The 21163-nt window shown below is 38.8% G+C and overlaps 2 protein-coding genes across 6 annotated transcripts in view; one reads left to right on the top strand and one right to left on the bottom strand.

The window, feature by feature from the left end:
* The window catches only part of TAFA4 (TAFA chemokine like family member 4), a 174838-nt gene that overhangs the window by 129037 nt on the left and 24638 nt on the right, over positions 1 to 21163 (top strand). The window lies entirely within an intron of this gene.
* The window catches only part of TAFA1 (TAFA chemokine like family member 1), a 955756-nt gene continuing 946641 nt past the window's right edge, over positions 12049 to 21163 (bottom strand). The window contains exon 15 of one of the 2 annotated variants that reach the window (XR_013830279.1): positions 12049 to 12225. The gene's annotated coding sequence lies outside the window, so the exon portion shown is untranslated. Of the gene's footprint in view, positions 12226 to 15102; positions 15521 to 21163 lie in introns of those variants that run through there. The other variant, XR_013830280.1, reaches the window with a different exon arrangement.

Below are 21163 nucleotides of genomic sequence, written 5' to 3'. Positions count from 1 at the left end.
GTTTGAATTCCATATGGTCTTGTTGCCATAAAGCTCACCTACTGTGTGTCATCCCCAAATTCTGGGTTCTTTGTAAAAATGAAGTGTGGACCTAAGATATGTGTGAAGCCTTACAAAATTAAAGAAAAAAATCTCGGGCTTCCCTGGTGGTGCAGTGGTTGAGAGTCCGCTTGCCGATGCAGGGGACCACGGGTTCGTGCCCCGGTCTGGGAGGATCCCACATGCCGTGGAACGGCTGGGCCCGTGACCCATGGCCGCTGAGCCTGCGCGTCCAGAGCCTGTGCTCCGCAACGGGAGAGGCCACAGCGGTGAGAGGCCCGCGCACCGCAAAAAAAAAAAAAAAGAAAAAAATCTCTGTTACCTGCTCTTACATTTGCCTTGCCTACAATTTTTTTTTTTTTTTTTGGCTGAGCTGTGTGGCATGCGGGATCTTAGTTCTCTGACCAAGGATCGAACCTGTGCCTCCTGCATTGGGAGCACGGAGTCTTAACCACTGGACCACCAGGGAAACCCCAGTTGCCTACATCGTATTTGATTGCATTTTCACAATTTGCCTTTGAGTCTTTCCAAGCATTTGTCTTCCTTTTTGGAGAGGAAATAACTCTTTCAGCTTACATAATATTCAATTAAGTCACATAATTCCAGTTACACTACAAATGGTGTCACTGTGTTTGGTAATACACTCTTAATTTTGAAGAGTAGGCAGCTCAGCTGTTGCTCCCCCTGTGTGAGAGCATTAAGTGTGCCGTGGCGATTCATCAGAAAAGTGTAGAAAGTCATTGGGTAGTTTAGTAATCACACTTAGAACAACTTGGGGCCTTTTTTGCATACTTTAGGTTGACATCTAAAAATTCTTCCTCATTTGTAAAATTTTATTGGAATATCTGTTCATGAGATGAATATTGGAGAGGGGACTGTCAATAACACCACATTTCAAACTCTCCTTTTATTGGGTGTTAATTCAGAAATGTTTATTCCTAATCCCATAGTGAGATATGGGCTGCCCAAAAGTTATTCTTTCTTTGTAAAGTTAGAGAAGGTGAGGTGGGCCTGGAGAGCAGGCATGTACCTTCATCATAGGCACATCCTACATTTTTCGGTTAAAAAGATGTTTGGAGTATAGTCTAGACATTGACTCGCTTAAAGCTGAATATGGGGGTACCCCTTGGAAATCTGTGTATTTCTAAGGGTTCACATACCCTCATTTGAAAACTGCTATTTTAGAACATTGATCAAGAGAGCTTTGGCTTTATTGATTTCCATTTTTATAATTGATTTTACTTTCTTTAATTATAAGAATGAATCCTGGCCTATTCTGAAACTTCTCTTCCTCAGTCTCATTCCTCAGAGATAATCATTGTTATCAGCAGTGGTTTACTGTAGTGGATTTTTTTCTGACCATTTCAAAACATGTTGTCATCAACTTGCCCTGAGTGGTCACAAACTTCTGTACCCTTACAGCATTTAAAATGTATAATCCCCACAAGTTACCCCTACTTTCACCTCTCTTTGACTTTCATTCGTAAAGCCATCATGTATTCAGGTGGAAGCCATTTTTGACAAAGTCTTTTTACCTAGAATTTCATTAAAAGCAAATGAAACAAAACAAAGATCCCAAATGAACCAACAAATTAAAATCCAGGATATAAAAGGCTTGGCATTTGAATATAATTATATTTGGATTTTTAAAAATGAGTCTGAATCCATGACGAGCCTAGAGAACGGGCACACAGTCTCTTCCCTGGGTTTTCACGATATAAATATCCTACTGGCTCAGGTTTGTTGGCCGCTGATGAAGCTTTGTGTAGCGGTTATCTTCCAGTATTAGTGTAAGCCATATATGCAAAAGAAAATCGAAAGGATAGAGCTCCTTAATTCAAGAAGAACTTACTGCTTACCATAGGGATCCAATCATGAATAAGGGAGTTGTGTTCCCTGCCCTGATGAAACTGATAGTCTAAGAGATGGTGCCCAGAAAAAAAAATGAATGCCAATTAAGTATTATTTTATACTCACTGGGATTTTCTCTTTTGTCTTGGAAGTTTTAACAAGAATTTTTAGTCAGTATTCACGTAAGGAATTGTGTATGCACACGGGTGTGTGACTGCTTAAGTAGATCTGAGAAATGCTCGTAAAGATAAATTTTCTTTTAACCTGAAAATAACTTTAGTATTCTAGAAAAACTTTACTGAAAATAGAAAGCTTACTTAGACATAGTTATCAAGTGCTAACGAGTCAATTAATGTATGTGTATGTATGTATGCACACATGTACGTGTACGTATGTATGCATGGATGTATGTAAGGACTTAGCTATGAATGTAAGATACTGTGGCTTTGGAAATCATCTGGCTGGTTAAAATTTCAAAATACATGATTAAATTTATCAAAGTAATACTGGTGTCTATTTGAAAAAGCATCAGCCTCACCTCTCTGTCCCTGGTCCCATTCTCCAGCTGCAAATGCTGTTTTCCTTTTTTTTAAGATTTTATTTTATTTAAAAATTTTTATTTTATATTGGAGTATACTTGATTTACAATGTTGTGTTACTTTCAGGTGTACAGCAAAGTGATTCAGTTATACATATATCCATTCTTTTTCAGATTCCTTTCCCATATAGGTTATTACAGAATATTGAGTGGAGTTTCCTGTTCTATACAGTAGGTCCCTGTTAATTATGTATTTTATATATAGTAGTGTGTACACGTTAATTCCAAATTCCTAATTTATCCTTCCCGCCCCCACCTTTCCCCTTTGGTAACCATAAGTTTGTTTTCTATGTCTGTGAGTCTGTTTTGTAAATAAGTTCATTTGTATCACTTTTTAGATTCCACATAGAAGTGATATCATATGATATTTGTCTTTCTCTGACTTACTTCACTTAGTATAATAATCTCTAGGTCCATCCACGTTGCTGCAAATGGCATTATTTCATCCTTTTTTATGGCCGAGTAATATTCCATTGTATATATGTACCACATCTTCTTTATCCATTTCTCTGTTGAGGGACATTTAGTTTGCTTCTGTGGCCTGGCTGTTGTACATAGTGCTGCAGTGGACATTGGGGTGCATGTATCTTTTTGAATTATGGTTTTCTCCAGAGATATGGCTACAAAACAGCCACAAATACTGTTTTCTTTTTTTATATCTTAGATTTTGTTAATATCACATTTCTAAGCAATATGCATATACTGTGATTTATTGACTCAACAAGTTTAAATCTTATGTATTAAACTTCTAGATAAAGAATACATGTCCCTTCTTGGATAGTTCTATCGTTTATTTGCATGCATAAATGTTTTTAGCTTATGCATCATATCAAATTCCTTTTTGTTTCAGAGATTGTCTCCATTCTGACTGCTTCTTCCATTGTGTCTAGCTGAAAGACTGACCCTCTGCCTTTGTTTCTGTTTCATCTGTCTTTTGGATTGATTTCCTTCTTTTCCCTTGTCTCTCTCTTTTTGAGCTTTACTCTTTTGGTTTTTTTTTGCTACAGCATATCCTTCAGTAAATTCCTAAACAATTGGGTTCATGAAAGTAAAACGTTTGAGACAATGTTTGAAAATTTATTGATAGTTTTGTTGGGTTTAGCAATCTTTTCCTTTAGAATTTTGAAAGCATAACTCAATTGCTTTTTAGCATATAGTGTTGTTTTTGGGAAGTCTAATAAAATTGTTTTATTCTTTTTCCACATGTTAGTATTTTTCCCTGGCTTTTCAAAGCTATTACCCTTTTGTTTTTGTTGTTGTTATTCTGAGCAGTCTAAAATTTCATGCAGATGTATCTTGGCATAGGTCTGCTCTTCATTCTGTGTTTCTGGGCACTAACTGGATTCAAGTCCTTCTGATTTGGATACGTATTGCTTTGATGATATCCTCATTACACTTTTTGTTGTTGTTTTCTATCTCTGGAGTAGGATATTGGGACATTTGGATTGTTTTTATAAGCATTTATTGTTTGTGTTAATGATTTCCATCTCTTTATCTTCATTTTTTGAATTTTATGAGAGATTTTCATTGGTTTCATCTATTAAAAAATTCCCAAGAGTGCTTTTTCATTATCAGATTGATTTTGTTATCATAGCATTTTGCAGTATCAGATTACCTGGATTTGAGATGTGTGTTGTTGTTTTTTGAATACTTGATAGATGGCTTTGTAAAGTTTTGTTTGATTCCCTTCCCTTACCTATTGTCAAAGATTTAATGAATATATCTCTATCTCTATATATCTATCTATACACATATGTATATGTTCTATAGCTATGAGATTTTATATATATTATAATACATATAAAACTAGTAGAGGTATATATTATATATTAAATATTAATAAACAGACTATTTGGCACATCCTAAATGTTAATCATTTCCTCCTCCTCCTTTTCTTTTGGAGTCATACTGCTACTGTTCGTCCTCTTAGGTCTTTGTCTGTTCTTGAGTTAACTCGGTGTCCTCTAGTTTTATTTTTTCTATTTTGTTTATTTTAGTGTTTTTCATATTGGAGACTTTCTCTCAATGTCATTCCTCCTTATAGAAGAGTGGAATCTCTGAATATGTATAGGACTTGGTGACCAGTGGAATTTGTTTTTGAGTATATTGGTGGTCAGCCAAGCCTTCTGCTTTGAGCCTTGAAGGACCATGCCTTGAAGGACCTATTGAGGTCCTTGGAAGTGAATCAGTCTCATTTCCCCACTCCTGCTGTCTCAATCAGTCACTCCTAATTCACCTTCTTTCCATCTCCCAAAACACTATTAAATGCTTCTCACTTGTTGATATCTCCACTTTTATTCTTTGCTCTTGTGAGTTCAAATCTTTTGTCTTCCTTAACTGTCATATTTGTTGGGTCTTAGAAAGGAGAGAACATCAACATAAGTGGGTGATTTACCATTTTTGGGGAATTAAAAAATTAAAACATCTATTGAAAACTGGTTCTGCTAAGTTGCTGTTAAGGAAAGGTTCATGGTGACATGTCAGGGTAGCATATCAGAATGCTATTTTATTGATTATTCTGGGCTTAGATACTTAGTGACATGTATAACATGAGAACAAAAATAATGTTTATAAGAGTTTAAATAACAACTGAAATATTGTTTAGGTTATGATAAAAAACATGCAGCATTTTGCTGGAGTCTGTTTTAGTTAGAAGTAAAATAGAACAAAATTTTCTGAGGGAAAATGTTAAAAAATACATATATACTTTTTAGGTTTAAAATGTACAAGTGGAAGCTTATCACCAATTTCTACATGCACATAGATTGATTTATTTTTGTCCACGGAGACGGTTCTGCATATAAATTTAGTAGAAGAACGGTTAAGAAATCTATCCAACTGTGCATGAAGGGGCTTGCGGGGACTAAAACAAGTCCTTTTGTTTATTTTTAACTCTCCATTTGGCTTTATTCTAACTTTAGCATATATATACACTAGTTGTGTAACAGGCTCTTTGAAACTGAACACAGCGGTTTCACTCCTTCTGTCTTCTTTTTCTTTCTCTTTCTTTCTTTCTTTTCTCTTTTTTCTTTTTCCTTTCTTCCTTCCTTCCTTTCTTTCTCCCTCTCTCTCTCTCTCTCTCCCTCTCTCTCTCTCCCTCTCTCTCCCCCTCTCCCTCTCTCTCTTTCTCTTTCTCTCTTTCACTTAGCTATCCCCCTGATTTGTGGGAGTGCTAGGAAAGGGGTGGGTGGAGCACGCCTGGGGCTGGGAAGGAAGGTGCCAGTAAATCGTAATGTCAGTTCTCTACTTCATCAGCTACCGCTATGGGAGAGGCTTTTTGCAATCTCTCCTATCTTTCTGCAATTATGTTCTCCTTTCAAAAGAAAAAGGGGCTCAGTCTGATCAGCTGAACATGGGGAGCCACTTTATTTGATTTCCTGTGCCCCAGTGATCCTGCTGAGTTGAAAACCTTTAAAAGTACTAGGCAATGATGAAACCGGGAGCCAGAGAGATAGAAACTGGAGGGCCTGGTGTAGTCCAGTGCAATGGAGATGGGAGTCATGATTCACATCGTTGGAGATGCCCTAAATTTGGCAGCAACAGGCTTTTAATGGGAGAGCTAAGGGTGTAAGGAGGCATTAAATGAAAACTTTTCGGGAAATAAGGAATTCATGCACCAGGTGGGGAAAAATTAAAACAAAGGTTGCTGACTGTTTCAAATCTTTAATTCAATAAATATCCGTTGGTAAGGGGACCATTATAAGGTGGATGCTTGGCTCTTAGAGGCACTTACTTTTTCCTTATTCTGAGAAGCATAACTTTTTAAAAATGAATTCAGTTCTTTGCATTTCTTCCTAGATCTTCCCAGTTTAATAGTTATTTAAGTAGTCTATAATAATAATAGCAGTAATTTTACTGTCATACTTATTATTATTAGCACCACAAATACTTTTAAAATTTTTATTGAAGTATAGTTGATTTACAAGGTTGTGTTAGTTTCTACTTATAGCACAGTGATTCAGTTTTAAGAATATATATATATATTCTTTTTCATATTTTCCATTCTGGCTTATCACAAGATATTGAATATAGTTCCCTGTGCTATACAGTAGGAGCTTGTTGTTTATCCATCCTATATAAACTAGTTTGCATGTAGCACTACCAATATTTATTGAGCACTTACTATACACCAGGCAGCATTCTTGACACTTTATCTATATTACTATTTATCCTCACATCAGACCTCTGAAGGCTTATTATTTTGCAGATATGGAAACCGAGGCAAAGAGAAGTGAAGTCACTTGTTGAAAACCTCCCAGAAGTAGAGAGATGGCAGGATAGCTATTGAAACAGAGGCACCTGGTGTCTTTAGTGACTGTAATGACTTCAAGTTATTTCTCGCAATGTTAGCTAACCCCAGCTTCTTATTTGGAAACTTCTCAAATCTAAAGAAAGGTTGAGTGAAAAGTACATCTTTAGATCCCTTATGAGATCCTATCGTATTAGAGCTGCCAATTACATACGCCTATGCCTATGCAGCTATTCTTTTCTTTTTTCTGAATTGTTTGAAAGTAAGTGGCAAACTGCATATATTTCCCAAGAACAAGACGATTCTCCAATACAGTTTGCTACTGTAATAAACTATGTGGACATAAGCTAAGGCAGATAATGAATTGGGTTTAAAAATCCCATTTACCATACACACACGCAGACAGAAACTTTTTCAGAAACATGAATGATCCCAAAAGCTTTCTTCTGCCCAGTCATGTTTTCACTGTGATACCCCTTGAGGTGAAGCATGTCACCTTTTTCAGTCCATGAAGTTAGAATTAGTGAGTGACAACGTATGAGTCATCTCAGGCTGCCGTAACAAATTACCACAGACTGGGTGGTTTAAACAACAGAAATTTATTTTCTCACCGTTCTTGAAGTTAGAAGTCCAAGATCAAGGTGTCAGCACATTCATTTTCTGGTGTGGTGTCTCTTCCTGGCTTGCAGACAGCCCCCTTCTCACTGTGTCCTCACGTGGCCTGTTCTGTGTGCGTGTGTGGAAAGGGCAGGCTTTCTGGTATCTCCTCCTCTTCTTATAAGAACACTAGTCCTGTTGTGAGGGACCTGCCCTTTAGACCTCATTTAACCTGAATTACCTTCCTGAAGGCCCTATCTCCATGTACTGTCACATCGGGGGTTAGGGATTCAACATATACATTTTGCGGAGAGGGGGTATAATTCAGTCTATGACAGACGTTTTGAAGGAATACTTCTGAAATATGGGAAGATTAAGTCTACTGTAAAGTAGCATCTCAGTGTAACATGTGAAAGTATATGTTATTAATTACAGACAGCTTTTATATTATAATTAAACTGGGAACTATTTCTAGTTTATATATATAAATAATCAGAAAGACTATATATATATATATATAATATGATATGTATTCATCTAATGATGAGATCCTCTCAGAGCATTTATTCCATACTTATCATCTTATCATCTTCTTATATGTATCTTCTAGTTGATGGTATTCTTGACAAAGAATGGCAAAGAGATAGTAGATTTGCTTAAGAAAAGTGTGGAGGGCAAGTCTTTAGAATATGTGTTTTTTTAAAAAAATTTATTTCTTTTACAATAGATTCTTGTTGGTTATCTATTTTAAATATAGCAGTGTGTACATGTCAGTCCCAAACTCTCAATCTGTCCCTCTCCCCAGCCTTCCCCCTGGTAACCATAAGTTCATTCTCTAAGTCTGTGAGTCTGTTTCTGTTTTGTAAATAAGGTCATTTGCATCATTTTTTTTTAGATTCCACTTATAAGCGATATATGATATTTGTCTTTTTCTGCCTGACTTACTTCACTTAGTATGATAATCTCTGGGTCCATCCATGTTGTTGCAAATGGCATTCTTTCATTCATTTTAATGGCTGAGTAATATTCCATTGTCTATATGTACCACATCTTCTTTATCCATTCATCTGTCGAGGGACATTTAGTTTGCTTCCATGTCTTGGCTATTGTGAACAGTGATGCAATGCACATTGGGGTGCATGTGTTCTTTTGAACCATGTTTTTCTCTGGATATATGCCCAGGAGTGGGATTGTTGGCTCATATGGTAGCTCTATTTTTTGTTTTCTAAGGAACCTCCATACTGTTCTCCATAGTGACTGTACCAATTTTCATTCCCACCAACAGTGTAGGAGTGTTCCCCTTTCTCCACACCGTCTCCAGCATTTATTGTTTGTAGACTTTATGATGATACCCATTCTGACTGGTGTGAGGTGATATTTCACTGTAGTTTTGATTTGCATTTCTCTAATAATTGGTGATGTTGAGCATCTTTTCATGTGCTTTGGGCCATTTGTCTGTCTTCTTTGGAGGAATGTCTATTTAGGTCTTCTGCCCATTTTTTTTTTTGTGGTATGTGGGCATCTCACTGTTGTGGCCTCTCCTGTTGCGGAGCACAGGCTCCGGACATGCAGGCTCAGCGGTCATGGCTCAGGGGCCCAGCCGCTCCGCGGCATGTGGGATCTTCCCAGACTGGGGCACGAACCCGTGTCCCCTGCATCGGCAGGTGGACTCTCAACCACTGCGCCACCAGGGAAGCCCTGCCCATTTTTTGATTGGGTTGTTTGTTGTTTTGATATTGAGTTGCATGAGCTGTTTGTAAATTTTGGAGATTAATCCCTTGTCAGTCACATTGTTTGTGAATGTTTTATCCCTAGAATAGGTGTATTATTTTGAATAATGTCAGATGAAAAATTTTCTTAAGATGAATTAGGAATGCTGAGTATGGGAGATTTTTATTCTAAAAACTAAGGTAAGTGGCTGGGTTGTGTTGACGTTAGAACATATTATTGTTTTGACTTTTAATCAGTTATTGAAAAACTGTATTTGTAATTATCTATAAGAATAGGATAACAACAGTTTTCCCCACAAAGACAGTGTTCCAGGTAGATGGGAAATTTTTCTGGAGGAAAGTTGTATTTTTTGAGTGCGGGTGGAAGGTCTTGGGCAGGAAAGGAAAAGGCAGTTGGGATAAAATTCTTAGACTGCATTAGATACGGCTTTTCAGGGAAAAATTGTAACATAGTGTAACGGATCATCTTTTATTTTATCATGGCCTTTTGCCACAGGATCATAACTGTCTACAAAAGCATTCAGAAGCTTCCCCAATTTCCCCATGAGCTGCTCTTTAGCCCTTCGCCACTTCAGCCATTCTCTTTTGTGAAGTCTTTCCAGGTGATTTTCTCCTCTTTAATTATTGGGCTAAATCTGCCGTATTCTCAGTGAATGGCTTTGAGTGGTATTCGAGCAGCTCTACTATGTCACTCTCAAGGACCTTATGAAATTCTTCATCCTTTGTAACATTTGCATCATAGGATGTTTTGGACCGTCGCCGAGAGGCTCTCTGACAGCCTTGACAGGACAGTCCCTGGTGTTGAGTGGGGACTAGTTTTATGTGTGACTAGGCATATTTTTTTATTCTGATGATGTTAATGAATACTCACATAGCAATGAACACAGCTTCCATATAGACCATCCAGCACAAGGGTGGCACACAGAAAATTGGAAAGAGGAGGGTTAGAAATGAACTGTCTGTGCTAACAAATGCCTGCCTCTTCATTTAGGTTCCACCCATTACCTCCTGCCTACTCAGACATCTCTCTAGCAGCTTTCCCTCTCTATCAGATTTTTCCCAACAGCATACATGTTTGCTGTAAATTCTCATATCTTAAAAAAGAAATTGCTAACACCTGTATACCCTATACAGTATCATTTCTCTTCTTCCTTTCACAACACAATTTCTAGCTATAATTACTGTCTCCAATTTCTCACTGTATGCTTTCTCTGAAACCCATTCCAATCATGATTTGCCTCCACTGTTTTTCTGACACTTTTCTTGTGAAGGCCACCCCTGACCTTAATACTGCAATGTCCAGTGGTCCTCATCTTACTTGAACTCGGAACAGCAGTTAACATGATCACTCCCTTATCCTTGAAACCTTTGTCTCTTGGGCTTGCAGAGCACCCCACATTCCTCCTTGGTTTTTTTCTTAGGCCACTGGCCACTGCTTCTCTTCTCCCAAACTCTTAGCATTGAAATGAACCTTTTAAAAAATTCTCCAGCTACAGTTATTTCCTTGGGGATTTTTACCCAGTCTGTTGGTTTTAAATACCATCCACATATTCTAATGATGAACAGATGTCTAGCTTGAAACCAGCCTTCTCTCTTAAACTCCAGACTCAGACGTCTAATCTAACTGCCTATTTGACGTTCTTCAGTTAGGAACCTAACACCTAACAAGCAAGCTCCTGGTTTGCCCCGTTTTATTTAAGAGTCAGCCTCACCCTTCTTGTTGTTGAAGGCAACAACCTCAGAGTCTGCATCGACTCCTCTCTTCCTCTCACATCGTACATTTAACCCATCAACACATCCTGTCACCTCTACCTTCTAACTATATCCAGAATGCCACCTTTTCTTACATCTCCACTGCTACCACCTGGACCAAGCCATCATCACCTCTCCCTGGGTTATGGTGACAGGAGCTGTGTCCCTGCTTCCATCCTTGTTCCTCGTTAGTCTGTGGTCATTACAGTAGATCCTTTACAAATATTTGTCATATCCGGTCATCCTAAGTTCAGACTTCCCAGGGGCTTCCCATCCGGTTGTGAGCCTCACGGTGACCCATGAGGCTCTGGGTAACCTGCCCATTCACCCTGCATTATCTTTCAGACATCATCTCCTACTCATCTTCCCTCCTCTCACATAGCTCCGGGTAAAGGGCCTCTTTCCCTCAGATATCTGCAAGTAATAGTCTCTCACCTGCTTTAATTTCACACTGACGTGTTAGTTTCTCAGGCCCTCCCTGTTTTAAATTCCATTTTTCATGCTTTGTGTTTCTTTCATCACAAAAATACAAAAGACTCTTGAGGAAGAGGCTTTTTTGGTCCTGTTTTGTTCAGTGTTACATTTCCATGTGTCTGGCACAAAGCAAGTGCTCAACGAGTATTTATTGAATAAATACGTAAACAAAAAACCCAAAGTCATTTATTCAACATCTATGGTGTAAGTAGCTCACGATTAAACACTTTTCATTCATTAAGCACTTTAATTGAAACTTCATAACCATCATGTGTGATAGATAATGTACTAGTTGTGTATCAGAAAAATGAGATTGAATGACTCAGTGGAATTCTCCAAGTGGGGAAGCTGGCATTCCATTTCAGCAATTCTGACTCCAAGTCCAGGGCTCTCCCCTTGGTTACCAACAGGGAAGAATTCCATTTCCGCCTTAGGAGAATCGTTAGATATTTCCATTTGGTATCTCTACTTGTTGAGGCCAGAAGCATCTCTCTTTTTTACTACTGTGTCCTCAACCCCAGCAGAGGGCCTGGCGCATAGTAGGGGCTCAGAGGATATTTGTCTGCACAGCTAAGTTACCATGTTTGTCCAGCTGATGGTCCCATGGCTACCATAGTCTTAACTTACGTGACGTCTCTCTTTTTGACAAAAAGCCAAGTTGGAGCTGGGATAGGGGAAGAAAGTTGAGAATTATAAGGGAAGCACAACTAGGAATACTGGGCATGTTTCCCAAAGGCAGGTGACTAGCCACAGCCTCATTCTCTGCTTTCATTTCATGAAATCTTGTTTTCAGCCCTTTGTTTCCTCTGTTCTGCTTCCATGGAGGGGGGAGGCTGAGAATGCCAAAGAGAATACCCCGCTCAAATCAAATAAATGCCTTCTAAGATCACTGGAGTGTGACGCTTCTCTCTGAGGGTGTATTTTCTTGTGCTGGGCTGGAGGAGGAAGGGAAAAAAGGATTTAAACAAAAGGAAAAGGATTCAAGGGAAATAATAGGATAAAGACAAAGTCACCCTAATCTGATGCTTCTGTCTCTCCATCAGCTTTCAAGCAGTTTCAGCCAAAGAACTTTCATTGCAAATGTGGTTTTTATATTTTACCTCCTTTACAGTGGGAAAGCCCTGACTGCACTGGGACAAATAGTTATTTACCCTGCTGTTTGCAACTTTTCTTAAAAGCATATTTATTTATTTATTAAAAACAAAATTTTTTTTAACATCTTTATTGGAGTATAATTGCTTTACACTGTTGTGTTAGTTTCTGCTGTATAACAAAGTGAATCAGCTATACGTATTCATATATCCCTATATCTCCTCCCTCTTGCGTCTCCCTCCCATCTTCCCAATCCCACCCCTCTAGGTGGTCACAAAGCACCGAGCTGGTCTCCCTGTGCTATGTGGCTGCTTCCCACTAGCTATCTATTTTACATTGGTAGTGTATATATGTCCATGCCACGCTCTCACTTCGTCCCAGCTTACCCTTCCCCCTCCCTGTGTCCTGAAGTCCATTCTCTACGTCTGCGTCTTTATTCCTGTCCTGCCCCTAGGTTCTTCAGAACCTTTTTTGTTTTTTTTTTAGACTCCATATATATGTGTTAGCATACGGTATTTGTTTTTCTCTTTCTGACTTACTTCACTCTGTATGACAGACTCTAGGTCCATCTACCTCACTGCAAATAACTCAATTTCGTTTTTTTTTATGGCTCAGTAATATTCCATTGTATATATGTGCCACATCTTCTTTATCCATTCATCTGTCGATGGACACTTAGGTTGCTTCCATGTCCTGGCTATTGTAAATAGAGCTGCAGTGAACAATGTGGTACATGACTTTTTGAATTATGGCTTTCTCAGGGTATATGCCCAGTAGTGGGATTGCTGGGTCCTATGGTAGTTCTATCTTTAGTTTTTTAAGGAAGCTCCATACTGTTTTCCATAGTGGCTGTATCAGTTTACATTCCCACCAACAGTGCAAGAGGGTTCCCTTTTCTCCACACCCTCTCCAGCATTTATTGTTCGTAGATTTTTGATGATGGCCATTCTGACCGGTGTGAGGTGACACCTCATTGTAATTTTGACTTGCATTTCTCTAATGGTTAGTGATGTAGAGCATCCTTTCATGTGTTTGTTGGCAATCTGTATATCTTGTTGGGAGAAATGTTGATTTTGGTCTTCTGCCCATTTTTGGATTGGGTTGTTTGTTTTTTTTGATATTGAGCTGCATGAGTTGCTTGTAAATTTTGGAGATTAATCCTTTGTCAGTTGCTTCATTTGCAAATATTTTATCCCATTCTGAGGGTTGTCTTTTGGTCTTGGTTATGATTTCCTTTGCTGTGAAAAGCTTTTAAGTTTCATTAGGTCCTGTTTGTTTATTTTTGTTTTTATTTCCATTTCTCTAGGAGGTGGGTCAAAAAGGATCTTGCTGTGATTTACATCATAGAGTGTTCTGCCTATGTTTTCCTCTAGAGTTTTATAGTGTCTGGCCTTACATTTAGGTCTTTAATCCGTTTTGATTTTATTTTTGTATATGGTGTTAGGGAGTATTCTAATTTCATTCTTTTACATGTAGCTATCCAGTTTTCTCAGCACCACTTATTGAAGAGGCTGTCTTTTCTCCATTGTATATTCTTGCCTCCTTTATCAAAGATAAGGTGACCGTATGTGAGTGGGTTTATCTCTGGGCTTTGTATCCTGTTCCACTGATTTATATTTGTTTTTGTGCCAGTACCATACTGTCTTGATGACTGTAGCTTTGTCATATAGTCTGAAGTCAGGGAGCCTGATTCCTCCAGCTCTGTTTTTCTTTCTCAAGATTGCTTTGGCTCTTTGGGGTCTTTTGTGTTTCCATACAAATTGTGAAATTTTTTGTTCTAGTTCTGTGAAAAATGCCAGCGGTAGTTTGATAGGGATTGCACTGCATCTGTAGATTGCTTTGGGTAGTATAGTCATTTTCACAATGTTGATTCTTCCAATCCAAGAACATGGTATATCTCTCCATCTGTTTGTATCATCTTTAATTTCTTTCATCAGTGTCTTATAGTTTTCTGCATACAGGTCTTTTGTCTCCTTAGGTAGGTTTAATCCCTAGGTATTTTATTCTTTTTGTTGCAGTAGTAAATGGGAGTGTTTCTGTAATTTGTCTTTCAGATTTTTCATCACTGGTATATAGGAATGCAAGAGATTTCTGTGCATTAAGTTTTTTTGTTTTTGTTTTTTTTTGCGTTACGCGGGCCTCTCACTGCTGTGGCCTCTCCCGTTGCGGAGCACAGGCTCTGGACGCGCAGGCTTAGTGGCCATGGCTCAAGGGCCTAGCCACTCTGTGGCATGTGGGATCTTCCCAGACCAGGGCACGAACCCATGTCCCCTGCATCAGCAGGTGGACTCTCAACCACTGCGCCACCAGGGAAGCCCTGTGCATTAACTTTGTATCCTGCTACTTTACCAAATCCGTTGATTAGCTGTAGTAGTTTTCTGGTAGCATCTCTAGGATTTTCTATGTACAGTATCATGTGATTTGCAAACAGTGACAGTTTTACTTCTTCTATTCTGATTTGGATTCCTTTTATTTCTTTTTCTTTTCTGATTGCTGTGGCTAAAACTTCCAAAACTATTCTGAATAATAGTGGTGAGAGTGGGCAACCTTGTCTTTTTCCTGATCTTAGTGGAAATGGTTTCAGTTTAAAAGCATATTTAATAAGAAAAAAAGATATGTATTTAAGCAGATAAAGTTAATCCATCCTCTATAGCAATCCCAAAGCAATCAACTTTTTTTGGTAAGGATTGCCCTAACTCTTTTAATGTTACATACATCAGTTAGTCAGGTGAGTGAGGAACCAGGCATCTTAAATTTTACACTTCTGCCAATATTAATTTTAAGTCACCTTTTTTGAAAACAACATATACAACCTGATTGCAAGTTCAGAAGTGTGGAAAGGAATCAAGGAAGTTTTACGTTTCCCCACTTATAAAATATGTCTCCAAGAACACTGAGAATAGTGACTGCCACACAGTATACTGTATGAAAGTGTTGGTTAAATAAATAGAAATAAATACACTTCCATCTACCTGCCCAGAGAAAACTGGAAGGAAAATGGCCCAGAAACTGACAAGGGTTAACAGCAAAAAAAGGACAGTTTTCTTTTCCCCCCTCTTTGGCCAGCTTCTGTCCAGTGAATCTGGCTCCACTTCTGGATAATTCATTCGTATATACTCCAATTCACACCTTGAAGCTCTAAAGTAAGAGAAATGAGAGATTTCAGCTACAACTTCTCACTTACTGTACAGGTCTTATGTATATGTATTTAGCTGTAGTTTTCAAGACAGATCTCCAACTGAAATGTTCCCTGCTGTTTAAGAGAGAAAATGCATCTTTGTTTTAAGTGAATTTACCTGAAGTGGCCACTTTCTGGTACTAAGCTTATTGAACAAGGCATCCCTTTTGTATGTTTTTAGAGAACTAAGCCACTAGTTTCTTGTCTGTTTTCTACTTTCTTTCTTTTTTTTCATCCAGCAACACTATACTACGTAGCTGTATGATGTTTACGATGGTTACATTTATATGTCAACTTGACTGGCGGGGTGCCCAGTCACACATTATTCTGGGTGTTTCTGTGAGGGTGTTTTGGATAAGATTAACGTTTGAATCTATAGATTGAGTGAAGCAGATTGCCCTCCCTAACATGGGTGGGCCTTATCCTATCAGGTGAAGGCCTGAATAGAGCAAAAAGCCTAACCTTCTTCTTGAATAAGAGAGAATTCTTCCAGGTTTTGAACTGGGATGTATCTTTTCCTGTTTTTGCACTCAAACTGAAACATCAGCTCTTACTGCATCATGAATCTGTCCACCCTTGGACACATCTTCTTGGTTCCCTTTCTCTGGAGAACTCTGACTAATACAATGTTAACACCTGAGCTGCTCAAGCACGTATAATCAGTGATTTTTGTGCATCGCCCACACTGGATCCCTATCTTCTGCCATCATTCCTTCAGCAGTTTTAAGTACCTGTTTCTGAGAACCCATCTCCTGTGCCAGGAACAAAGATTACAAAGAAACGAGGCACATCCTTATTCAAAGATTGTTGTCACATGTCAACAGTATACACATTTCTAGAAAGACTGTCTAAATGGAGCCACATAAACATTGTTATCAAGTAGAAAAGATGTTTATGTGGGAAACTGAGCCATATCTTGTGACTTGCTGAGGTAGAGATACTATTTTGGCTGTACTTGGTGAAATATTAGCTACCATAGCGACTACACTTTCTGCTGTGAGAGCATAGACACTGCCTGGGTTTGAATCTCTTCTCTTGCTATTTTCTAGTTGTGTTAACTTGGGCAAATCAATTTCTGGACATTTTATTAAATGTAAAATAGGAATAAAAATAGTGCCTGTACTGTAGCATTTTAAAAGATTACATAGAATATTTGTAGAAAGTTTAGAAGAGTGCCTGCAACCTACCATATTTTATCAAATCTAAGATGCTGTCAATTGTGAAATATACTGCTGTTTTGTATATTTCAAAGAAAGAAAAGCAATGCCAATTATAATGGTAAGATGCTATCAGTTGTGACACATCCTGACATGTTAAAATATGTATCTTAAAAATCAATGAAGTACCATAGTTGGTGCTATATAAATGAATAAAATTCTAGACCAGGCAAGCTGATTATGCAGAGACAAGATTGAATAGAAAAAAAAAAAAAAAAACTATTTGCATTTGTGGATGGTTATCTAAATAGCAACAAAATTCTCAGCAAACTATAATATTAATGAATGTTCACATCACTTCTTGACTATTCTAGGAAGTTACTAAAGCACATTTCTTTTATTTTCTTAATGAGGTTTAGAACTGCTTTCATTATAGATTCTCTAGGACCATTAAAAATCTAATTAAGGCATGATGGCTGTTACAGACTGAGTGTTTGTGCCCCCACCACCCACCAAATTCATATGTTGAAGCTCTAACCCCCAAATGTGACTGTATTTGGAAAGAGCGTCTGTGAGGAGGTGATAGAGGTTAAATGAGGTCATAAGGTGGGCCCTAATTTAATAGGGCTGGTGTCCTTAGGAAAAAAAGGAAGAGACACCAGAGCGCGTGCTCTCTCTCTCTCTCTCTGCCATGTGAGGACATGGTAAGAAGGAGGCTGTTTAAAGCCAGGAAAAGAGCTCTTACCAGGAGTTGAATTGGCCAGCACCTTGATCTTGGATTTCTGGCTTCCAGAACTCTGCGAAATAAATGTCTGTTGTTGAAGCCACCCAGTCTGTAGTAGTTTGTTGTGGCAGCTGAGCAAACTGAGACAATGGCCAACAGGGAGGGTGGTCACTGAGAGAAGACTGAGGATGAATTCATCCCAGCCACCCCTCTTCCCCCTCGTGGCTACTCATTACCTGTCCAGGACCGTTTGACCTGAAGTGCTTATTTGCAATTGGAGACTACAGAAAGGATCTCCCCATGAACTCTCCCCAGTCCTCACTTTTCTGCTTACTTGGTGCTAAAGTCCCATGCTACTTTACTGACATTGTAATTACTCTTTATTTTTCACTTATTTACTTTTTTACAATTGTACACAACTACCTATGGGAAATCAACACTCTTCTTGCAAACATTTAATTAGGTTTATAGTTTTAATTACTCCTTTCATATTTATATTTTCCTCTGTAGTGGATTGAAAACGTTCTCTCATGCTGGCCATTTGACTCTCTGGGTACTGGTTCCGCTTTTATGTATTTTACAAATGAAACTTTGCCTTAGTGTTTGTTCTCACCATTAATTGGATTTTGCTTCCACCATTTAAGATAGTATGACAGGGAAGGGCCAGAAAAAATTCACCATGATATAGAGGTTACTTTGTAGAAGGTCTATCTGTATGGATTAAAAATCTGAAATACAGAATTGTAAAAAGGAGCTTTGTTATTCAAAGCACATACACCAAACAACAGAAACCAAGCAAAGGATTAACCTGTGGGAATCCTCGGGGAAACCTGTTTTAACGAGTAGATGAGATTTCTTGTAATTCACAGAACAATATATATGTAAACGGTATATCTGAAAATCATGAGGGTGCTCAAGGGTGCCTGAAAACCTTTCATTAATAATTTCTAAACATTGCCTCTACAGTCTTGTTTCCATTGTTTTTTTTTTTTTAATCAGAGCAAAGGTAAGTCTTTCCATCTTGGTGTAACCAGAGTTGGTGCATTAGTTATCCATTGCTGTGTAACAAATGAGCCCCGACCTTAGATGCTTGAAACAATCAACAAACAGTTGGCCCTTGAACAACGTAGGTTTGAACTGTGCAGGTCCACTATACTATGATTTTCTTCAGTAAGTATGTACTGTAGTACCACACGACCTGTGGTTGGCTGAATCCATAACTACAGATAAGGAGGGCCAACCATAAGTTATACTCAGGTTTTCGACTGGGTGTGTGGGGTCAGTGCTTCTAAGTCCTGCATCGTTCACAGGTCAACTATATATTATTTTACAGTCTTTGAGCAGCAGGTATCTGGGAATGGCTTAGCTGGGTGGTCCAGACTCAGGGTTGTTAGACTGTAGTTGAGCTGTTGGCTGGGATTGTAGTCTTTGAAGCCTCGACTAGGGCTGTAGGATCCACTTCCAAACTCACTCGTGGCAGCACACAGCATGATTTCCTCCAGAGTGACTGATGAGCAAACGAGGGACTGCACCACTGTCTTTTATAACCTGACTGTGGAAGTGATAAACCATCACTTGTGATGTGTGCTATTGGCACTGGCACACAGACCAGTGCTGGTGCGGTGTAGGAGGGAATGTACCTTGAAGCTCACTTACAGGGTTGTTGGCAAGAGACTTCAGTTCCTTGCCACAAGGGCCCCTTTATAGGGCCACTTATCCCATGGTTTCCTTTGAGTGAGTGATCCAAAAGGCACAGAAAGGGTGACCACCTAATTTTGGAAGTGACATATCATCATTTCCTCTGCACGCTATTGGTCATAAAGACCAACCCTGGTACCATGTGGGAAGGGACTGCACAAACGTGTGGACAGTAGGAGATAGGGAGCATTAGGGACCATCTTAGATGGTGGCTGCTACAGCTGACATGACCTTGAACAGAACGACAGACTCATGGAGTGGAATCATTCCCTCAGGTCCAGCCATGAGAATGGGTCCACTTAGTGTTAAGCTAAGTTCTCTCTTGGTCTTACAATCTCCTGATAATTTTCCAATAAATTCTCTTTGGCTTAAGTGAGCTTAGATCACTTTCCATTGTTAAAAGACTTCTAACTGATAAAATGGACTCCAATATAAATTAAACGTAAACCATTTTCTGTTTGTTACAGGAGTATGGAAGTCAGTTTTATCATTGTTGGCGATGGGAGGTAGAAATATAGAATTGTGGACAGAGCAGTGAGAACCTGTGGTGCTAGAATGGAATTGGAGATGCCAGTGTGGACTCACGCTGTACACACACACACACACACAGACACACACAGACACACACACACACACACACACACACACACACACACACACACACACACACACTTATTTCCTAGGTCTATCTGCCCTCTCAGCCCCAAGTCACTCCCTGGTAGCAATGAATAAACCTTTGTGCCAAGGTCCTGGTTTCTAAATCTGAAGCCCCACTAAAAACAATCAGGGCTCCTTGGAGAAAAATGATGAGGGCAGGGAAAATCTGGCACATCTTTTGAGCCAGAAATGTAGCTAAGATCTCAAAGCATAATGGGGATATGTCAAAATGACACAGCTGCCAGTATGAAGGGGCTCCTCCTGTCTAGATCTGAGATAATTTGAACATTAATATCAGTTTTGCAACCATCATATTAATAATTGGTTCTGGTGGAAGTCATCAATGGATGCTAAAAATAGTGGGTCAAAGTTTGAAGAGTGGGGTGTTTACATAGTTTGAATATATTTCCCCTTAAAATGCTTATTAATTACAAAGGGCAAAATAGTACCTTTAGAAATGGAGAAACCTGGCAGCCACCACCTTAAGCATGTGATTAAAAGTAAGAGCACCAAAAGCCGGATAAATGACATTATGTGCCTCCTGATATGATGCACTGAGAAGAACATAGTGTCACTTCTGGGGTAATCTGCTAAAAGTGCATTGCCTGACTCTAATCAGGAGGAAACATCAGACAAATCCCAACTGAGGAACATTGTACAAAATAACTGACATGTATTCTTTAAAAATGTCAAGGTCAAGGAAGATAAAGGCTGAGGAGAAGTTTCTGATTAAAGAAGGCTAAAGAAATGTGAACTAAATATAATGTAGGCTTCTGCATTGGATCCTGAGCAGCGGGGGAAATGGCTCTAAAGGACATTTTTGGGACGAGGAAAAATTTGTAGATTGTCAGTTATATAATAGCATTGTATTAATGTTAAATGTCCTGAATTCGTTAATTATGTCAGAGAAAGTCTTTATTCTTGGGAAATACACAGTATTTAGGGGTGAAGGAGTGTCATGTCTGCAACTTACTCTCAAATGGCTCAGAAAAATATATGAAAGAGACTGAATGAGAAAGCAAATGGGGTCACATGTTAACAATTAGGGAATCTAGGTAAAAGGTCTTATATCAGTTTGCTATTGTTGCTGTGACAGATTACCATAAATTTAGCGGCTTGTTTCTGTAGGTGAGAAGTCTGGCACAGTTTGGCTGGTTTCCCTGGGTTAAAATCAAGGTATCCGCAGGAGAGCCTTCCTTTATGGGGACCCTGGCGAAGAATCTGCTTCCAAGCACATCCAGGTTTTTGGCAGAATTCAGTGCCTTGTGGTTGTAGGACTGAAGTCTCCATTTCCTTGACTCTTGGCCCCTCCATTTTCAAGCTAGCAATGGTGTTTTGAGTCCTCCTCGTGGTTTAAATCTGAATTC

Source organism: Stenella coeruleoalba, assembly GCF_951394435.1.
Source record: "Stenella coeruleoalba genome assembly, chromosome: 10".
In the NCBI taxonomy this organism is placed as follows: Eukaryota; Metazoa; Chordata; class Mammalia; order Artiodactyla; family Delphinidae; genus Stenella; species Stenella coeruleoalba.
Note: the sequence above shows the minus strand (reverse complement) of the source record. Positions and strands in the feature narration are given on the sequence as shown.